Below are 20,461 nucleotides of genomic sequence, written 5' to 3'. Positions count from 1 at the left end.
TACAGTTCCTTTTCATTTCCACTCTATATTTATCCTAACTATTATGCTTCATATGGGCACTGAGATCTGGCCTGTCTTGGCTCATTCTCCTTTTATACTGCTTTACTAGGCTTAATATTAGGTTACACATCGTTAATTAACCGTGTCTATCATTTTGAGATATCCAATTTGGGAATCCTATTCCCCGAGTTTTGTAATTGTTCCATTATACAGAGAAAGAAAGATAAGACCTTTCATTTCTTGATCTAATTTTAAATTCATTTAATTGAATGTATCATCTTTGGTTAAGGTCTTTAAGACAATATTAGTAATTCCATTACATAGATATAAATGCACTGCATTTTTTTGTGTGTTTAAGTGGTCTAACTGTTGTTATTAAACTCTAGATTCATTTTTATGTACTGAATGTATGTAGGGTTACAAAATTTTTATGTCAAAAATTCTGGACATGTACATGAAAGTAAAATTAGTGTAATTTTAATGGTACTCAACATTCAAAATTTTGCTTAATAATGTTTATATTTAATAGAGATGATTGAGCGATTATTATGATAAAGTAATTTTTACAATATCTAATCTACTATATTGTACAGTATGGTTTATGGTTATACATTTGTGAAATGAATTTCTTTATAATGGTCTAAATAGTTTTTTCTTTCATTCAAGTCTGTCACTGCAGAAATTTTTAATGGGGACTACTTTCTGAAAGCCAGTATGCAATTCCTAAAACCTTGGTTATGAAGTTTAGGTTATGCTTATCCAGTATGCATGAAGATGTGCAACCTATCTCGTCAGCCAGTTTATTCTTAATTTTTGTTAAAATATTTAAGTATATGTACAAATAATACAATAAATAAATACTGAATAATATAAACAACAGCAGTTTTTTGGTGCTGGGGGAGTACATGAAAATTTCCAACATGAAGGCGATTATTAAAACAGTTGAGGATGCATACCATCATTTTAATGTACATCTTATCATTATAAAAAGCAAAGACTACTACTAAGCTAAAGGTCACAAATCTTATGTTATTACATTACTAGTGCAACATGTGCGCAAGACTCTTCTTGTTAGAAATCCTGTACACCCACATACCTCTATCCATATTACAACTGTAGTCGTAATAGCCAGTATAAAACTATATTTGCTGATACAGTGAAAGACAAGCAGCACGAATGTCAGATCCCATCTTCAGCTGTTCCAAAATAATCATCTTCTCTGCTTTGACTAAGTAAAGCCATAACTTCCTCAAAGTGTGTAAACTTCTTTCACTCGTTAAAATTGTAAGCCATTTCTTTGTTAGCGTATCTAGATAATTGCTGAACTCATCGTCAGGACATCTTCTAGTACTTCCACAACAGCTCACACCTGTCATACTGAAGGCAGCCATGCTGCAAACCATAAAGTCACCCTTCACAAAAGTTCAAACTCATCCGGAATCCAGAAGAATAAAAGAGGCAAAAAAAAAATGAGTTCACCTGTCAAAGTTGTAGCCTGTGGGGACCTGACTCAAATTTCTTAAAGAGGATGTCACATTAGGGAAACCGATTCATTGCTGACCAAGTGTGATGAATTAAATGTTTTTTCTTTCCATAGAGTTCATAGAAACATTTATATATACCCATGCAGTTAATGTATGTGAACGTTTCTGCTAGGTAGTCGATACATGCAGAGAAGTAGGCAACTTATAGAGTCGACCCCACTATTCTCCTCCATTTGAAAATGTCAGCAGTTACATATCAGACAAGGAGGACACAGTTGATAATGAGTATATTGGAGTGCCATCTTTAATTCCTTTTACAGGAAATCCTGATTTGGGCAGTTATGTCCCTGAAAAAAAAATTGAATGTCCTGCTGTTTTATAGAAAAAAAAAGCTCTAAATATTGCAGCATCTAAAATACTGCATTTCAACACATGAATTTGACATAAAATGGTAAATGTTTTTACAATTCAGTAGCAGTGAGTCTTTATTTTGGTGAAAAAGTGGAATGGGTCTTTTACAATGGTTGAGATCATGACTTCACAAAATGTCATGTTTTAGCTAAAAACGTGCTTCTGTTTTGGTGTTCCATGTGAGGTGCAAGGATAATAATAGTTGAACTTTTTTTTTTTCTGGGAAATATGCTGTCTGGAAAGGCAGTCTCCATTTCCTGGACAGTGTCCCTTAATTCTGGACAGTCCAGAAGAATTCTGAACAGTTGGCAACCTTATGTCAGGCTGTTTTTGGACTTGTCTTTGCATTAAGACAGTTCTATGCTACTCAGCTCAGATCTAAGGGGATATTTTTTTTTTCTTTCCCATCCTCCCGGCTGTAGTTGTGTTCTTAAACCCAGTGTATCTGCAGCTTATGATCATGACAACATCATTCCCTCCCTCTCCTTGTTTATTGGCTATAGACAATATGCAAATAGATATCATTTTGGAAAGCTTCTCCTCTTAAACTACTAAATAGGCTAAAAGAACTTTGATAAACTAGCTTCATATTGAGTGCACAGATACTGCTTGCACTCATTTTTGTATCAAGTTAGTGAGTTTTTTTTTTTTTAGTATAATTAGTTCATTGGTTCATGCTGGTAGCAGAAAAAGGGTTCCAGGCAAATTGTTTTGTAGTGAAAGTTAAATATTCAGTCCACCCAAACATTATTATAAAACGGAACTCCAAGCAGGTATAGTTACCCCTGTTCCCATAGTCATTCTTGTTCATATCATGGACCAGCAGTTCCCCACAAATTCTCTTGCGAACCTGAATGAGATGGGCATCTTGAGACGGTGTAAGAATTGTCTCATGCTGTCTGATGATCATCTTCTATTCAAACAGTATAACACAGTGAGTTTGTGTGTGCGTGTGTGCGTGTGTGTGTGTGTGTGTGTGTGTGTGTGTGTGTGTGTGTGTGTGTGTGTGTGTGTGTGTGTGTGTGTGTGTGTAAGAGAGAGAGAGAGATATACATACCATCCTTGGTGGCAGAAATTTCACACGCATTAATCTCAGACTCCAAAATCGTCAGCAGAACACCACACAACACACCTCTCCAAGGGCATCACAATACACATAATCCATCATATGCTAAGATTCTAAAGATTAACTTGCCAAAACATCAAAAATTTCCAAAACACAATACAGGCACAAAGCACACTCAGCAAATTAAGCCTACTTCCTCACATACCCCCCCCCCCCATTCCTCCTGTTCAGTCTCCTTTAGAGGATATATGTGTTGCTGTCTGCAGTTTTTCTGACAGTCAATCAGCTGCCCCTAAAAAGGCAGATAGGAACTTTCTCATTTTTTTGAATTTGTATACACTATGCCCAACTCTAACCCAGCAGCTAAAGCCTTAGTTGATCCAATTGTTGCTAAGCACTTACTATATTCCAATCTACTCTTTCTAATAAGGATGGGAAAATTATATTGGTATGGGAAAAAATGTATACATCTGAAACTTTGATTTTCAGAATTTTGAATTGCCAGGCTTATATGTTAAAGTTTGTTTTGACAATTGTGAAAGTATAAGGACTGTTTTATCTGCAGTTTTTTCTTGTGAGGAATAATCTGCTTTAAATAACTAAGTTTGCTCTATTGCACAGGTCACTACACATCATTTGCAGTATGTGCACATGACTCCATTATGTGTATGACTCCATTGCTACTTCTATGGCTATGGCCAAGGTTTCCATGGCTGCATTCTCAGAATATTCCAGATGATGTTAAAATGAGATTTTAAATTCTCCCTTGGATAGAGATTTAGTGTTTAGCCCCTCTGCTGTAGAGGTGATCAAAATGTGTGATGTAAATGGCAGAATGATCCAGGGAATCTCTAAGATTTTTCATCCTTCTGTTTCCAAATTGTCCAAGGGATTTTCTGTCTCCTTATCCAGTGTGGGCAAAAAAAAAAACAAATAAAAAAGAAAACAAACAACAACAAAAAAAAAAAACATAATTAGCAGACTCAACAGAATTCAGGTAGGTAGACATTCAAAAATAAATAGTAAGGGCATTCCAAAACAGTCTCAAACATCCCAGAACCAAGGACACTCCAACAAGTCTGAATGACTATTCAAGAGACCATGTGGCCCATTATCACTCTGGTCTCATTTTTCTTCCAGAAAGTCTACATCTCTTTTCCTCTTTGGCAACAGATTGTTTCAGGCAAACAGACTCTGAAAATCATCTACTGAGGTTACAGGTGGCAGTGGGAGAAAATTCCTCCTTTCCAGGGGGTTATTCCTCATTCTGCAAAACAGACTGCTTTGTTTCTACCTGTTCTTCATCGCATACTGCCTCAAGGAGTGATAGAACCAGTTCCTCCTTCCAATGTTGTAAGGGTTTTTATTCAAGGATGTTCCTATTGCCAAAGAAAGAAAATGCTTAGAGATCAGTTCATAGGCTCATAGGTTCATAGGCTGGTACTAGGCTATCAGCCCTAAGGCCTATGCAAGCTTAGCCATAACAATTCCCAATTCCCTGGATATTTCTTCCCACAATATCTGGATCTTTCTTTCCTAAACCTGTTTCTGATAGTGCCCAAATTCCAAATGATGCCACTTCACAACCAGTTACCTCTTCTTCCACTTACAGGTTCCCTGACAGTACCAGACTTAAACGACAGTTATCATCATATCCCTATTCATCCTGACTTCAGACATTTCTTAAGGTGTTGTGTGTCTGGACCACATTATCAGTTTTCTGCCTTAACCTCTGGACTATCAACTGCACTGAGAGCGTTTGCAAAGTGTCTAGTTCCAGTTACAGCTCAATGCAGGCTACAGTGTACCCACATTTTCCATATTTAAATGACTTTTTTATCTTTGAAGTGTTTTTTTTCAAGGTGTTGGGAATCCCTCTCTTGGTTGAACACTCTCTTATACAAGCTGGAATTCCAAGAAAACATTCAAAAGTCTTTCTTGACTCCCTCACACAGGATTTTGCTCCTGACATGTAAACTAAACACCTCAGTTCAAAGAGCTTTTCTTCCACAGGAAAAATAATATTTAGATCTGTCTCTAAGGTTTTTCAATCAGACTTTGGTCATTGCAAGGGAATACCTCAGGACTTTGGGTCTCGTGGCATTTAGAATTCTCATAATGCCCCAGACAAGACTCCACATGAGAAACATGCAGTGGTATCTGAAATCTCTTGGGGTTTGTCATAAGTGAAGTTGTTCAGTAGAAACAACAGATATCCTTAAATACAGGTCTCCCCTTCTCCCTCCCTGCTCCAAAGCAGTCAATTATCACAGAGGCTTCAGAAGCACATAAATATTAAGGAGATTCTTGCCCTGATGAAGTCACTCAACTCTCAGAACTATCTTTGACCCCAGGGATCTCTTCTAGTGATTACAAACAATACCACAGTCATGTGCTACATTAACAAGTAAGGAGAACCAGGTTGTGTATCATTTGCAGACTAGCCATGTTACCTTGCGGTATACCCTCACAGCAGAATCTCACTCTACAGACATCCTACATTCTGTCAGAGCAAAAGTGTATGGCAGACAAGCTTACAGGATTTGATCAATCTATGGGGAGTTCCTTATGCATACCTTTTTGCCTCCCCTCTGAACAATTAACAGGCAAAATTCAGTTCCAGGATCTCATTCCTGAAGGTCTGGAAGCCAGATGCTTTTTCTTTGAACAGAAATGCTTCTGTCTGCCTTTCCACCCTTTCCACTAATATCCACGGTACTTCTGCAGATTCAGAAGGAATTCCCCATGATAATTGTAGTGACTTCCTTCTGTCCCAGGCAGCCATGGTTCTCTTTCTTTTGGAAATGGCCAGGGGCAATTAGCACTAGCGTCCTCACAGACTTTATCCAGTCACATAAGAACAGGGGTGCTTGATACACCCCAACATCGATCGTGTTCAATTGACTGCCTGGATGATAAGGATGTAATTCCTTTTAGGCATCAGTTTACTAAGGATATGCATCAGATACTAATGGAGGCAAGAAAGCCTGCTACTAGAAAATCATATATAAGCAAAACAAGAAGATTTTTTAGTTGGTGCCAAAAACATAACCAGCACCCATTCTTGGCTAGTTGTTCTCTGGTTTTACAATATCTGTGTGGGTTACTATGCTATGGCCTTTCTTATTATTCTATCAAGGTTGAGGTTCGTTTATTGGCCAATTCTGCAAGTCTGTCCATGCATCCTCCTCTTTCAATGCAGTCTCATGTTAAAATGTTCTTGAAAGAGGTTTTGCAGAAGAGGCCTCCAAGATAACCAGTGGCCTCTCCTTGGGATCTTAATTTTGTGTTAAAGAAGCTAGCACTTGCTCCATTTGAAACAGCTAATCTGGCTACCTACAGGTACTTAACATGGAAAACAGTTTTACTGACTGCTCTGACCTCTGCAAGAAGGCATCTAAGTTGCAAGCTCTTATGGTGAGTCAAGCCCATCTCATTTTCCCTAGAGACAGGGTTTCATTGAGAACTAATCTTTCTTTTTATGCCTAAAATGATATCCAAGTTTACTTTAAGCCAAACTATCCATCTTCCCATTTTCTTTGCTGACCTAAAAATGAGGAATAAAGGATATCCCATACCTTGGATGTCCACAGAAAACTCAATTACTATCTTTACAGAACTATATCTTTCAGATCTTTGGATCGATTGTTCATTTCTTGTGAAACTAAGAAGAAAGGACAGCCTGTGTCATAATAGACTATTTCTAAATGGTTGTCTAAGGCTATTCCCTTTTGTTATACTCACTATAACAGAAATGTTCCAGGTAGGGTCAAGGCCCACTCTACCAGGGCCTTGGTTCATCTCTGGCATTTTGGAAGTGTTGGATTCTAGAAATACTCCAGAACTGCTAATTGGTCCTCTGTTTATACTTTACAAAGCACTACAAGCCTGTTTCCTTCTCTAGGTCCAGATCAAGCTTTGCTAGGACCATTCTACAGGGGTTCCTGGATTCTTTTCCTTCCACCTCCCAGATGTAGTTAGCTAATCTGCCTATATAGCTAAGGCTACTGCAGCAGTGATCAGATAACCATAGTACATTTGTATAAGTTGAATGTAGCATAACAGTAAATGTTCGAATGATCACTGCTGCAGTAGACACTGCCTCCCTCTATCCCCTCCTTTTTTTGTGTGTTTTTTATGCTAAGGTGTGGACATTTATTTTTTTATGTTCGTAGCCACTGGCCTTTCAGAGTTCAGTTTCCCTCTCTCTGCTGGCCAGAAAGCTCTGAAGGACTTCTCAATGGAAGGTGTCTTGTAATAGGCTCAACTGAAGCTGCTTGATGGTTTGAATGCATGTTAGGTGCCCTTAAGCTTTGAAAGCTGACCATCCACTATATCTTTGCTGGGATATAGCAAAGGCTACAGCAGCAATAATTGTTCAAACATCTACCGTTATGGGAAGTTCATCTTACACAGCTGCACTTTCTGCCTGCTCTGTCTGAAAGTGATATGCTTCTTTTCATTCGGTTATTTTTGTAATTTTCAATATTTATTCAGTATCAGGGCACTTTTCATGAAGCCTTTATCACTGTTTTCAGTATTTCATTTGATTCAATACATTCATGTAGAATTTTGGACACTTTTTTTATTTATTTATTAATTATTGTGCTTAGACTCTACATCGTTCTGTTAAATTGTTTTTATATTTAATATAACACATGCTCTAGATGAAATGGTTCAAGAGTCAATAATCCACATAAAATAAAAATATGAACAGCATAATGCTGAATGCTTTTTCAAATAGGAAATCATTACTTGAACAATTTCCAGTAATGCACCAGGAATGATTGGCTTCTTTGGGGAGATCCACACAAAAAAAAATAAAAAGGGAGTTTTTTACAATTTTGGATTTTGTTCTTTTTTTTTTTTTTTTTTTTTTTTGGAACATTGACTTTCAGTCATAGAAGAACAAATGTACTGAATTAATTAAAGTTTCCTCTGCAAGAAATGACAAAAGATCTTACATTTTCAGAGTAAAATTTTAAAGAAGCAGAACATAAAAATGCAAGTGACAGACAAAATTATCATTACTAATTACTGTTTCCCAGGAAATCAATGAATTTAGGATTATCTGTAATCATGCCTGCACTTTATGTACTGACCAAGAAAGTTAACATTCAGTAAGAACTAAATCAAGTAAACCTCTTTAGTTAGAAAGGATATCATTATTAAGTCAGTTAAATGAACTACATATTCTAATAAAATAAAATTACATAGATTTATAAAACAGAAAAGAATGTCCTGTTCCCCCATTTCCATCAACAGTGATCACTCCCATTTTGGCTGAAATTTATGTTAACTGTTCATCTCAAAATATTCAGTTTATAACTATGTAAGCCCACCAAGCACTCTTAAGAGGTATTTGAGGAGCTCTGTTTGGTTATGTGACTTCATTAGAATCATACAGTCTATAAATGTTAATTGAGAGAATCTGACTCAGGACTACATATGAAGCTTATTAGTATCGTATAGCCTTAGCCATCTCTGCTGTGCTGCACAGATAATTAGTTAACGTAATTAAGCAGACTTGTCTAGCATATTACTTTCAGCAAGGAATCACATATTATATATATATATATATATATGTGTGTGTGTGTGTGTGTGTATGCAATAAATACATAAGACTGCAGTTTGGATTGCTCTGTGCAACACAATGAATAACCACATGTTTCTTACTAATACCAACCACAATATTATGTAACTTTGCAACACTATGTGAAAGTGTGTATGTTTCAGTTTTAGATATCACATCCAAAACGCACATTTTTTATGATACAACTTTGATACTGTGACCTATCGCACTAGCATTTGTCATTTTTATGATTGCTAGCAGTAAAAATAACATGTAGCACCCTTGTGCAATTTTGTTCTCATGTCAGTATTCTGATCCAAGAGCTGTGTGAAACTTCTTTGATCTTTAAAAAATCAAGCCCACATCCTTTTGCTATCACATAACCTGTACCATGTAACTTCTTTGAAAAGAACTAGAATACAATCTTCGTTTTATCTTACAAGGCTGGAATAACAGCCTTCAATTGCTATGGTTTTATCACTGAGCAACAGAGAGTGAAAAGGTATTTTCATAATCAAAGACAGACTGATAATTGTTCAAGCTCCACTGATTTCATTTGAAAACTGCTTGCAGTACTATATAAAGAACTATAGTCTTAGATAATAATTGCAAACACTGTATTCACCTTTTCACAGATTACTAACACAAAAAGGACTGGATAGTTTTTTTTTTTTTAAGGAGCATTTAATCTAAATTTCCTCTTACAGTAGCAATAAAACAGTTTATTTCATATATTTTTGTATAAATATGCTTAACATGAAGGTAAGAAAGGGAAATAAATGAGATGGGTTAGCGATTTATACACTGATAAGTTTGTTCATTTTATATGCAAAGATGTGCACACACACACACACACACACACACACACACACACACACACACACACACACACACACACACACACACACATTCATTTAGGAAATGAAAACTTCATACTGGCTTGCGTTATCCCTTGCATTTTGCAGTGTAAGGACTGTGTCTTTAAATAGCATATGGATAAACACACACACACACACACACACACACACACACACACACACACACACGCACACGCACACGCACACGCACACACACACACACACACATAGACACACACGCACACACACATTCAATTTGGAAATGAAAACTTCATACTGGCTTGCGTTATCCCTTGCATTTTGCAGTGTAAGGACTGTGTCTTTAAATAGCATATGGATAAACACACACACACACACACACACACACACACACACACACACACACACACACACACACACACATGGATATGCACCACAATCATTAATGAAGTGAGCAATTTTATAGTGGTTTGGCTCATTCCTTGTCTTATGTAACATAAAGACTGCATCGTTGAATGACATATGCAAATAATTAAAATTTACAGTTATTGTGCTAGCCTACACATTTCCACATGAGCAATTTAAAATGGTGCATTACATTTCATGATTGCTAACATTGCCGTGTAATATAACTGTGACATTCAGAAGTACATCTGATGCTCATTTAATTTAAGCCAGAGTAAGTGTAAATAACTATCAAGGACTTGGGACTTGTAAACAATAACCTACTTTCAATGTGTACAGTCTTAACACTGCCTACTCGTGAAGTCAAAGCATTTTGTAATCAGATCATATGAACTCTGGAGCCATCATGAAGCTGTCAGAGTAATGAAATTTTATTCTCTGCCTTAAATAAGAGGCACTAACATGAGTTGTACATATGCCACAATGTCTCTGACATTGCAGCACTGTATTCGTTTTTTAGAGTTGAAGTGGTAGTGCTGCCACTTGCCATCATGTTACTTTAGCAAACTGTTGTAACCTTTGCTACATAATTTCTTTGGGAACATAGCAGAATTTAATCTGTAATTTCGCACACTTCAGTAGCTGTTCATTCCAAGGCAAAATGCTCTTGCATTTCTTGTGAATGCCAGCTAGAGAGCATTTGTGTGGTTTTAAAATAGCACAAACTGTTTTTATGTAATGTTATTTTCAAAGACACATGCTTCATTTATTACCCATATTCTGTCTATAAAATGATTAATCTTTTTCTTATTTTGGTGATTTTTCATGTGAATGTTTTGAAATAAGAAATTAACCATAGCAATATTATCTCCCACCACAAAATAAGAAATTAAAACAAAAAACACCTCCTTGCCAGTATGTTCTCCTTCAGTTCAGCCACGTTTCTTTGTTGGACTAAACTAGCTTCAAAATGTCAAATACAAATTTAGAGCTGTAGCCAAACATCATGTAAGGAGATACATCCAGTAAGCAGAAGGATTCTGTGAAAGTAATTCCTCATTCTCTGAAGGTCAAAGGTTATCAGTCTCATACTCAAGATAATATTTTAATGGAAGTATATTCTTGCGATGGTTAATTTTGTCGTTCTCAAGTTAAAAATTCATTGAAGATGTACAAGTGTTTTGCCAACCCTACAGAATATCAACCTTGGCATTTCTGTTTATATAACCATCTTGTGATGCAACACACAACTTACAGATATTATTATAATGTGTTTGCTTTCATACAGCCTTGACTGGTTGTTTAGCACAGAATAATAAGGTAATGAGCTACTAGCAATTTTCATTCTGTTATCTATGGTTTGATGTTATTAATTTATTCTTCCTCTCTATGCTACTCTTACCAAGTCACTTACTAAGACAGTTAACTTGAGACCTCCCTGAAAATAGCTACCTTGCATTTAATGGGATTACCTTGTAAATCAAGGAAAGCAGTGTCGCTCATCTTGTATATCTAAATAAGATGCTGAGGCTTGGGTGTTCATTTAAGTAGTTTATTACATGCAAACACATCTGGATGGAGGACAGGAATATTAAACTTAAACAAAATAACTAACTGGCTGACTGCTACAAATATACATGCTTTCACTCTGGCTGCTGACTCAAAAGGGCACTCTTGCTTGCATGTGTTCAGTGCTTATATATGCATGTGCCCATAGACTGGAATGCTTCATAAAGGTAAAACACACACTCTGATCTACATCCTCCCTCTTTGACTAATCTGTCATGCAATGAAAAGTGGCAATTGAATAGGCATGCAAATTATACAGACATATACAAACAAAACAATCATGTCCAGGTTGCCATGTATCTAGGATTAGGCTTTGAGATCCAACCTGACCTCATAATATAATCATTAGAACTGGGTTTAGCAACAGGGGCAGTCACTGGGGAATGTTCTACTTCAGGATTTTCAGAGATACTTTCAGAAAGAGGAACACATGATGAAATGTTCTCTGGTAAGGAAATTGGACAAATCACTCTGGGAATTAGTGTCTCCATTAATGGCAAGATGCTGTAACACTGGCTTGGACACTAGTAACAAATGTTTCCTATTCTGACTAAATTTCATTTCTTGCGATTCCACGATATACGATCTCAGTTCTTCACACAAATGTTTCACAAGTCCAGTTCCATCAAATCCTTTTGCTGTCTGCATTCTCATTACTTCCCCTTCTTTTAACAGATTGAGAGGTTTGCTGGTTTTGTAGTAGTAGGACTTTTGGGGCAAACGCTTCTTTAAGAATTGTGCTTTTACTGCTTTGTTGTTTTTAGCACTTGAAACAAACAAATTCTTAATGATTAGTAGTGTGGTTCTGGTTTGTCTCAACATAAGTCTCTAAGCAAGTGAACCAAGTAAATTATTGCGAGGAAAGTTTCTGAGATTAAGCAAGTTTAGAAAAACATCAGCATTCTCACGCTTGAATTTCTCTAACTGCTGTTTTGCACTCTGAACTGCACGTTCAGCCAAGCCATTTGATTGCGGGTATTCAGGACTACTACTAACATGAACAAAGTCCCACTTTTCAGTAAATCTTTTGAACTGTTGACTTGTAAACTGTGCTCCATTTTCAAAATGACTTTGTGTGGAGTACCGTGAACAGAAAAATCTTTCAGCTTTGTAATGACAGTACTGGACGTTAGGTTAGGAGGTAGGTCAATCTCAAACCAATTTGAATAAGAGTCTACTAATACCAAATAAAATGTTAACCATTCCACTTAAAAATATCTGTGGCTACTGTTAACCAAGGTAGTTCAGGAATCTGGCTTAACTGAAGTGGTTCTTTTTGTTGATGCAGTTTATTACTATTACAAACAGCAAAAACAAACTCTCAGGATTCAACCGTCAGAAGTAGTTTAATGTACAAGCTTTCAAGATAAACTCTTTATCAAATACATTATCTCAAAAGCTTGTACATTAAACTACTTCTGACGGTTTAATCCTGAGAGTTTATTTTTGGTACTTGGACTGTGTGATGTCTTGGATCAATTGGCTATTCTTCACCTGTTGTTTGATACTATTACAAACAGAATAAGATGAGATTTCTTTCTCAATATCTCTTGACATAGAAGGCAAAAATACTAGTCCTTTCACCCTTCTTTTCGTAGAATCAGCTCCTGGGTGGCCACGATGCATGATTATAATGCACTATTGTTGCAAGGATTTTGGAACAATAACTTTTGGACCTTTCATGATGATACCATCTTCCATCAAAATCTCATCTCTGTAGGGAAAATACTGTTGTACATCTACTTGTAAACAAGATTGCTTTGAACACTGTCCTTGACTAATAAAATGGTTGAGCTTCTGGAGAAATTGATCTGAAGATGTGCAAGTTCTAACCTCATCAAGATGTGTGGAGGAAAAATTTCTCACTTCCATGATTTTAAAATCAGGTTTCTCATTTTTATGCTATTCAATGTTTTTTTTCTGGGTGATCAGGATAAAGTATCAGCAAGATAAAGAAGTTGGCCTTTTGTGTAAATGAGGTTGAAATTGTACTTTTGCAATTTCAACATCATGCATTGCAATCTTGCAGGAGCTGATTGGATTGACATTTTCAAAATAGTGACCAAAGTTTGGTGGTCAGTGTTGCTTTGAATAGGTCAGCCATAAATATAATCATGAAACTTCGAACATGCAAACATATTTGCCAAAAGCTCTTGTTCTCCTTCAGCATACTGCATCTCGGATTCAGTTAGAGTTCTTGACTCATAGGCTACTGGTTTACCCTCTTGAAGAATGACTGCACCAAGACCAAACTTTCAAGCATCACAGGAATGACTTACTGGTTTGTGAAAATAATAGCATCTTAAAGTAGGTGGAGTGGCAGTTTTCTGTTTCAGGACATCAAATGTCCTTTGGTGTTGCTCTGACCAGGACCAGGTTACATCTTTACATGTCAGCTCTCATAGCAGTGCTGAAAGTTGACATAGATTTGGAATGAACTTGCCTAAATAGTTGACCATGCCAAGAAAACGTTGTAAGGCTTGGACACTGTCTGGAACTGGAATGTCAAGAATTGCAGTTTGCTTGGATGGATCTGGCCATAAGCCCAAACTGGTAAACAAATGACCCACATAACTTCTTTTAGCCTGAACTTACATTTCTGAGGATTCAGCTTAAGATTAATTCCACAAGCATGTTCCAGAACTTTCTTGATGTTTCTATTATGCTCGACCATTGCCTCCTACAAGAATATCATCTACTGTAATAGCACATGGATAACAAGAAAAAAAATGTCTTCTATCACAAGTAGAAATACTTCACTGGCAGAATTTATTCCAAATGTCATTCTCAAAAATCTGTATCTTCCAAATGGTGAACTGAATGTGCTTAGTAATGAAGATTTTTGATCAAGCAAAATTTGCCAAAACAAACTTTTTGCATCTAAGACAGAAAAAAAGTGGCATTTGGCATGAGGGCATCAACTTCTTCAACTGTACACATCGGATGATGAGGTCATTTCAGTGCTTTGTTCAAGTCTCTTGGATCAATACATATTCTAATATAATCTGAGCATTTCTTTTGAGCTACTGCCATGGAAAATACCCATTCAGTTGGTTCTTCTACTGGACAAATTACTTCTAGCTGCACCATTCTATCTATCTCAGCTTTGACTCTGCTTTGCATAACTATTGGAACTTTCCAAGCTGATCTAATGACTGGGCTTACTTTGTGGTTTTATTTCATGGAGTACGCAACTGGGAATTTGCCTAGTTTGTTTTCAAAAATATCTGCACAATTAGAAAAAAAATGGTTTGGGCAAAATTTTAGCTGTTATCACTCATGCTTACATGGTGGACTTCTTTATTAAATGAAAGCAGTCCCATTTTTAAACTGTCTTTGAGGCCTAATAATGACTGTATGTGTCTCTTGACTGCATAAAACTGCAAGTCATTGCTGTTCCCACCAGAATAACATGAAAGCACTACTGAGCCATTGGTTTAAATTTCTTCACCTCCATAAGCAGCAAGCTTTACACACTTTGCCAGATCAAGTTTCTCACCAGCTTTTACTTTAGCAAACACATCTGCTGACATAACATTGCACTTTGAACCAGTATCGGTACAGGTCTCCCATTAATCAGAAAAGTACAAACTCCTTCATTCTGTGCCCTTAAATCCACTGAATTGCCTGTTTCACCAAGCACAGACACACCATCAACATAAAAAGTAGGGTCAGAGCTTTCTAAATGATCACCTTGCCTCTTTGAATGCTCTCTTTTATAAAATAATATGCCCCTTTAGATTTACAGAGCCTTTTGAAATTATTCCACTTTTTACATGTGTGGAATTGTTGACCAAAACCTAAGCACTTTTCAATTTTGGGCTCATGAGTACCTCCACAATTGTGACACTTGACTATGAGGTCCGTCACAGGTTTTGCTGAGTTACCTCTGTGTTTTACTGAGTGTGCTCTGGGTTTTACTGTAGCTGCTCTAGGTTTTGCTGAAGCAACCTTAGGTTTTGATAGGTAGTCCCAGGGTGTTGTCCTACCTGCAGGCCTCTATCTTTTAACCTCATGCTGCATACTATCAACATTCACACTGCAAGAAGCTGCAGGTATGTTTTTCTCATTTGTAAGCATATTCATGTGCTTTTCTGTGAGTTCATATATCTTAAAAATCTCTATGGCCTTATTCCAAGTTAAACTACTATCTTAAAGCAAAATCTTACTCACTGCATCATTATTAACACCACACATAAGCTTGTGTTTATCAGCTCATCACTCAGATCACCAATTCTACATATTTTAGCCTTGTTCCCAAGTCAGTTATGTATGCTGCAAAAATTTCACCAGGCTTTTGATCTGTTGGGTAAAAAAAAGTGCCTTTCTATTGTAACATTAGTTTGTTGGTTGCCCATTTCTCTAAATTTATGCTTTAAGCACTCAGGATCTTCCTGTGTTTCAGCCTATACCACAATATGGCAGTCTTCCCCCTCCCCTGCAAACAGAGCAGGTGCATACTCCCTTTCAATGGCTTCTGAACCACCTAAATTAAGCAGACTAAATGCTTTTGTATGTGCGTCTTTGTCACAAAAAGCAGCCTGTATGAAAATATCAGGCTCTTGCTAAAACACTCTCCAATTTTCTGCATCATTATTATCAGACACAAGTGGGCTTAGTATGCAAAATCCATTTGTCATGCCAACAAATTTCCCTTGTGATTATGTTCAGACATACATTAGGTTTTTGTAATAATATTCACGTGCATAATAATCTTGTTGAAATAACTCCACTTTGCAAAATAATTGTACTGTAATACTGCAAGCACTTGCCAACACTTTGCACACTTTGGATATTTTGAGTAGCTTTAGTTAATGCAAAAAAGTAGCACATTGCAAAAAATACAGTCATTTTCCTCTGTTTATACATTTTATGCAATTTGGAAGATATTTTAAGTGGTTTCCTAAGCATGTCAAATATTTTATTAATATGTCGCAGTTTCAAATATTTTGTTTAATTACAAATTCATTTTGAATGGTTTGAATGCTTTTTTTAATATTTGTTGCATAAAAATTATTTAAATGAGTTTTAGTACCTGGAAATTCATTTCTGACCTGTTTGCGAGTTGTTTGAGATTCAAATGATCCACTCATGTATAGTCCTCACTTACTGACCTAAGCACCTGATGGTTTTGACTTTGGATCCCACTTCTGACACCATGTTACTCGTTTTGTATATCTAAATAAGATAATGACGCTTGGGTTTTCATTTAAATAGTTTATTACAAACAAACACAGCTGGATGGAAGACTGGGACATCAAACTTAAACAAACTGACTGACTGCTACACACATACATGCTTTCACTATGGCCGCTAACTCAAAATGGCATTTTTGCTTGCACGTGCTCATTACTTATATGTTCGTGCCCATAGACTGGAATACTTCTTAAAGGTACAACACACACTTTTATCTACAAGTAGTATACCTCCTTCACTCTCCACTCTTTCATTAAATCACTTAAGACAGTGCTTGTATTCCCCTCCTGTAAGAAAAGTTAATTGTGTGTGGTGGCCATACTAAATCAAAAACTAATCAACTCCTACAACTATGGCCCTGGTTATGGTTCATGAATATATCCTGAAGTAACTCAATGATTGCATTCTATCCTAAATCCAGAGATACTGTCACAAAAACAAATATTTCCATGTGAAAGAAATACTTACTCGTTCATTTCACACATATTCCCTCTTTTAGTCACCCCCTTCTAAGAATTTCACTTCAAAGTAGAAGCTGAGGCATTACGGAGATGATGAGCTCATGGCCAGTCTTTTCCAGCTTGAGAAGACTATTAGATGGATTCATACAACTTTGCTACATTATGCTAAGCAAATATGCACACTGAACAACCATGTGCAGGGTATATGTGATTCGGAAAACATAGCTGTATGATGTGGCTAGCCGAAATAACATGCCTGACTTCATTACATGCTGATTGCTGCATAATGAAGCATTGCATATGATAATTAGGCAAAAATATGGCAGAGCTATTCAGAAATGTTTAAAGATCATGAAAAGATGCTGTTTCTGCCTTAGGTTTGTATATGAACAGATGCTCTATTCAGGCAGTGTAAGCCATTGAATAATGTCAGGAGGTCCTGAAGCCGTTGTAATCTTGTTTAAGCAAGAAGCTGTTACATAGAACCTGATGCAGAGGATCTACTCCTTTGAGGGTGGGATATTATGGTGTCAGCATAGAACTGTACCATTCCTATGCAGTGTTTCATTTTATTTTTAAAGCATTCCTATAAGTGCATCAGTGGCATACCTTTTTTCACTCATCCCTCTCTAACATAGAACGATAAGCAGGTGGGGTATTTTTATTGTTTATTTTGAATGCCATTAAGAAAAGAGATGGGGATAGAAGTGATTTAGCAAAACATATTATTGATAGTAGGTCTGACCATTCATTTAGTTTTTCAGTGATTAGTACCCTTGCTAAGGGTCCACGGTTAGGTGATTTTAACAATAGACAGGAACAATGTGAAACTAAGTGGATTATAAGACTTCATGCAGAGAAGCCTCCTGGGCTCAATGCTAGTATATCTTTGAAACCTTATTTACAAGCACGGCCAATTAAGTAAATCTACATACATATCTGATTGCATTAGTTTTATATGTTTTATGATTATTTTTATATATGTAGTGTACTTTGAAATAATTTAATTAGCGAATGATCTTAAATTGATTAATTAGATAATGTAATGGGTGCTGGATCAGTATTCAATAATTTTTTGTGTGGATTTTAATGGTCTGATGAAGCACCTTTTAAAAACCTTCCATATGGTTTATCTGCCAAGTTTTGTCCAAGTCACTTTGCTTTTACTAATTTATCTGTTGGCATCATTGTGTGGTTTAGGACATTTATCCAGTGCGTTGTACCATTTTATTTATTTTATTGATTTCTTGTCAAGCTGAATTTGCCAAAATTAATTTTATTTATTTATTTTATTTTACATTTGTTAACCAGGGGTGTCTGACTGAGCTGAAAAGGCCCTTTTTCAGCAGAGGCCCGGGGAGAAAAGCTCCACAAAGAAAAATCACAGACACATTTAGTTATTTAGACATGATCAGTGTGTGTGTCTGTGTGTGTCTTTCAGCTTTTCCCAGTTAGGGGTCACCACAGCGGAACTCCGGTCCATTAATGATTGGCAGTAGATTTTTATGTACTGGCTTGATGGGCCTAATGCACAACCTTCAATGAAGGAATGCCCATTCACGCATGTCGCCACACAGAAGATGCTCTAACTGAGAATCAAATGGGTAGCACCTAACTGTGAGGCGACAATGCTACCGCAGCACCACCACCAGTCAGTATACACACAAATTACAGGAGACATGTTTTTACAGTGGTATGCGGCACATAAACATTTATAGTGGAGAGAACAAACAAAAAAATATTAATTTAAAAAAATAAAGGTAATTAATAGATTTTTGGTGTACAGCTGAAATTTGGAACATAGGTAGAATACATACATAGTACACAGGTACAGTACATATACTGTAGATTAACCAGTGTTTGTGAGTAAGATTGAAAACTATTATCAAGTGCTCTAGATTTTGTATGTATGTGTTATCCGCTTTCACTAGCCTGGGGAGCAATCATGGCACTGCCAACTTTCCTTGAGATGTTGCCTGATGAAGTCTTTAAAGGAGGCTTTGGATGATGTGTTTTGAATCCTTGTACGGACAGAGTTCCATTTTTTAGCCACTGAACTACTATATAGTGCATCTCCAAAGCTATTGTAGCTGTTGGTGACTTCTAGTAGTAGTTTTCTTGATGATCTAAGAGGCCTTTTGGCTGAGTGATGTTGTACTAGGTTTTTGAGGGCAGGACACTTATTAGGGAGGTAATAGATAGAATGACAGAAGCAGAGCTGATTGTAGGTTAGGAGGTTGGGCAGTTCAAGCCAATGGAGCTGTCTCAAAGCAGTACAGTGATGAGTTCTATATGAGCAATTTGCAGCAAAGCAGGCAATTCTGTTATAGCAGGCTTCCATTTTGCTTAGTTCAGTTTTGTTGAAATTAGTCAGAATGGGAGATGCATAGAGTAGGGTGGATAGAAGTTGGGAGTAAGCAATCGCTGATCTTGTGTTGTTGGTAAGAAATTGTTTGATACGGTAGAGCGACCCCAGTTTGGCATGTACTTTTTTAATAGTTAAATTGAGATGATTATCAAATTTTAGGTGGGAGTCTATGGTTATTCCCAATAGCTTAGCCTGTGCTACTGGAGCAATTGGAGTAGCATTAGTGGAGTAGATAGTGAATTGACTGTTAGTGTTTTTGTTAGAACTGGTTATAATCATAAGCTGAGTTTTCTTTGGAATGAGGATAAGTTGAGCTTTGGTAAGGTAGTTTTCAACGTCAGAGAATGCTAGTTGAGTTGTTGGCAGGAGGGTGTGAATGTTTTGTGCAGCACAGATTAAGGTAGTGTCATCTGCATACTGAATTATAGATGCATGCTGTGTGGAGGTATGCAGGTCATTTGTGAATACTGTGAATAGTAGTGGTCCTAATATAGAACCCTGTGGGACTCCTATAGTTATGGGCAGCTGAGGAGAGAGAGAATTTTCCCATTGGTACCTGTCAGTTAAGTAGCTTTGGAACCAGGTAAGAGTGAAATTTGGTAGATGATATTGGTTTAGTTTGTTTAGCAAGATTTGGTGTGAGACTGTGTCAAATGCTTTGGACATTTCCAAACAAAGAGTTGACACTTGTAGGCCTTCATTTTTGAGACGGTTTACTTTGTCTGTGAAGCAGAGGAGGGCTGTAGTAGTACTATGGGCAGGTCTGAAACCATGCTGAGTAGGTTGTAGGATGTTGCTGTCTAGGAGATAGTTTAGCATCTGGGTATGGATGCATTTTTCTAGGATTTTGGCCAGAGGGGAGAGTAAAGCAATGGGTCTGTAGTTATTAAGTTCAGTGGAGGTCCCGCCTTTATGTATGGGTGTAACATAGGATATTTTCCAGAGTTTGGGCATATAGTTTTCAACAACTGATCTGTTTATGAGCGTGGAGACTGGGATAGCAATAGCATCTGCTGTGATTTTCAAGAAATAGCTGGGGAGTAGGTCGGCTGCTGTTGATGAGGTTTTTAGTTTGGAGAGCATGCTTTTGACT

The sequence above is a fragment of the Protopterus annectens genome, chromosome 5.part1, assembly GCF_019279795.1.
Source record: "Protopterus annectens isolate FY-2018-M chromosome 5.part1, PAN1.0, whole genome shotgun sequence".
NCBI classification, from domain to species: Eukaryota; Metazoa; Chordata; order Ceratodontiformes; family Protopteridae; genus Protopterus; species Protopterus annectens.
Note: the sequence above shows the minus strand (reverse complement) of the source record.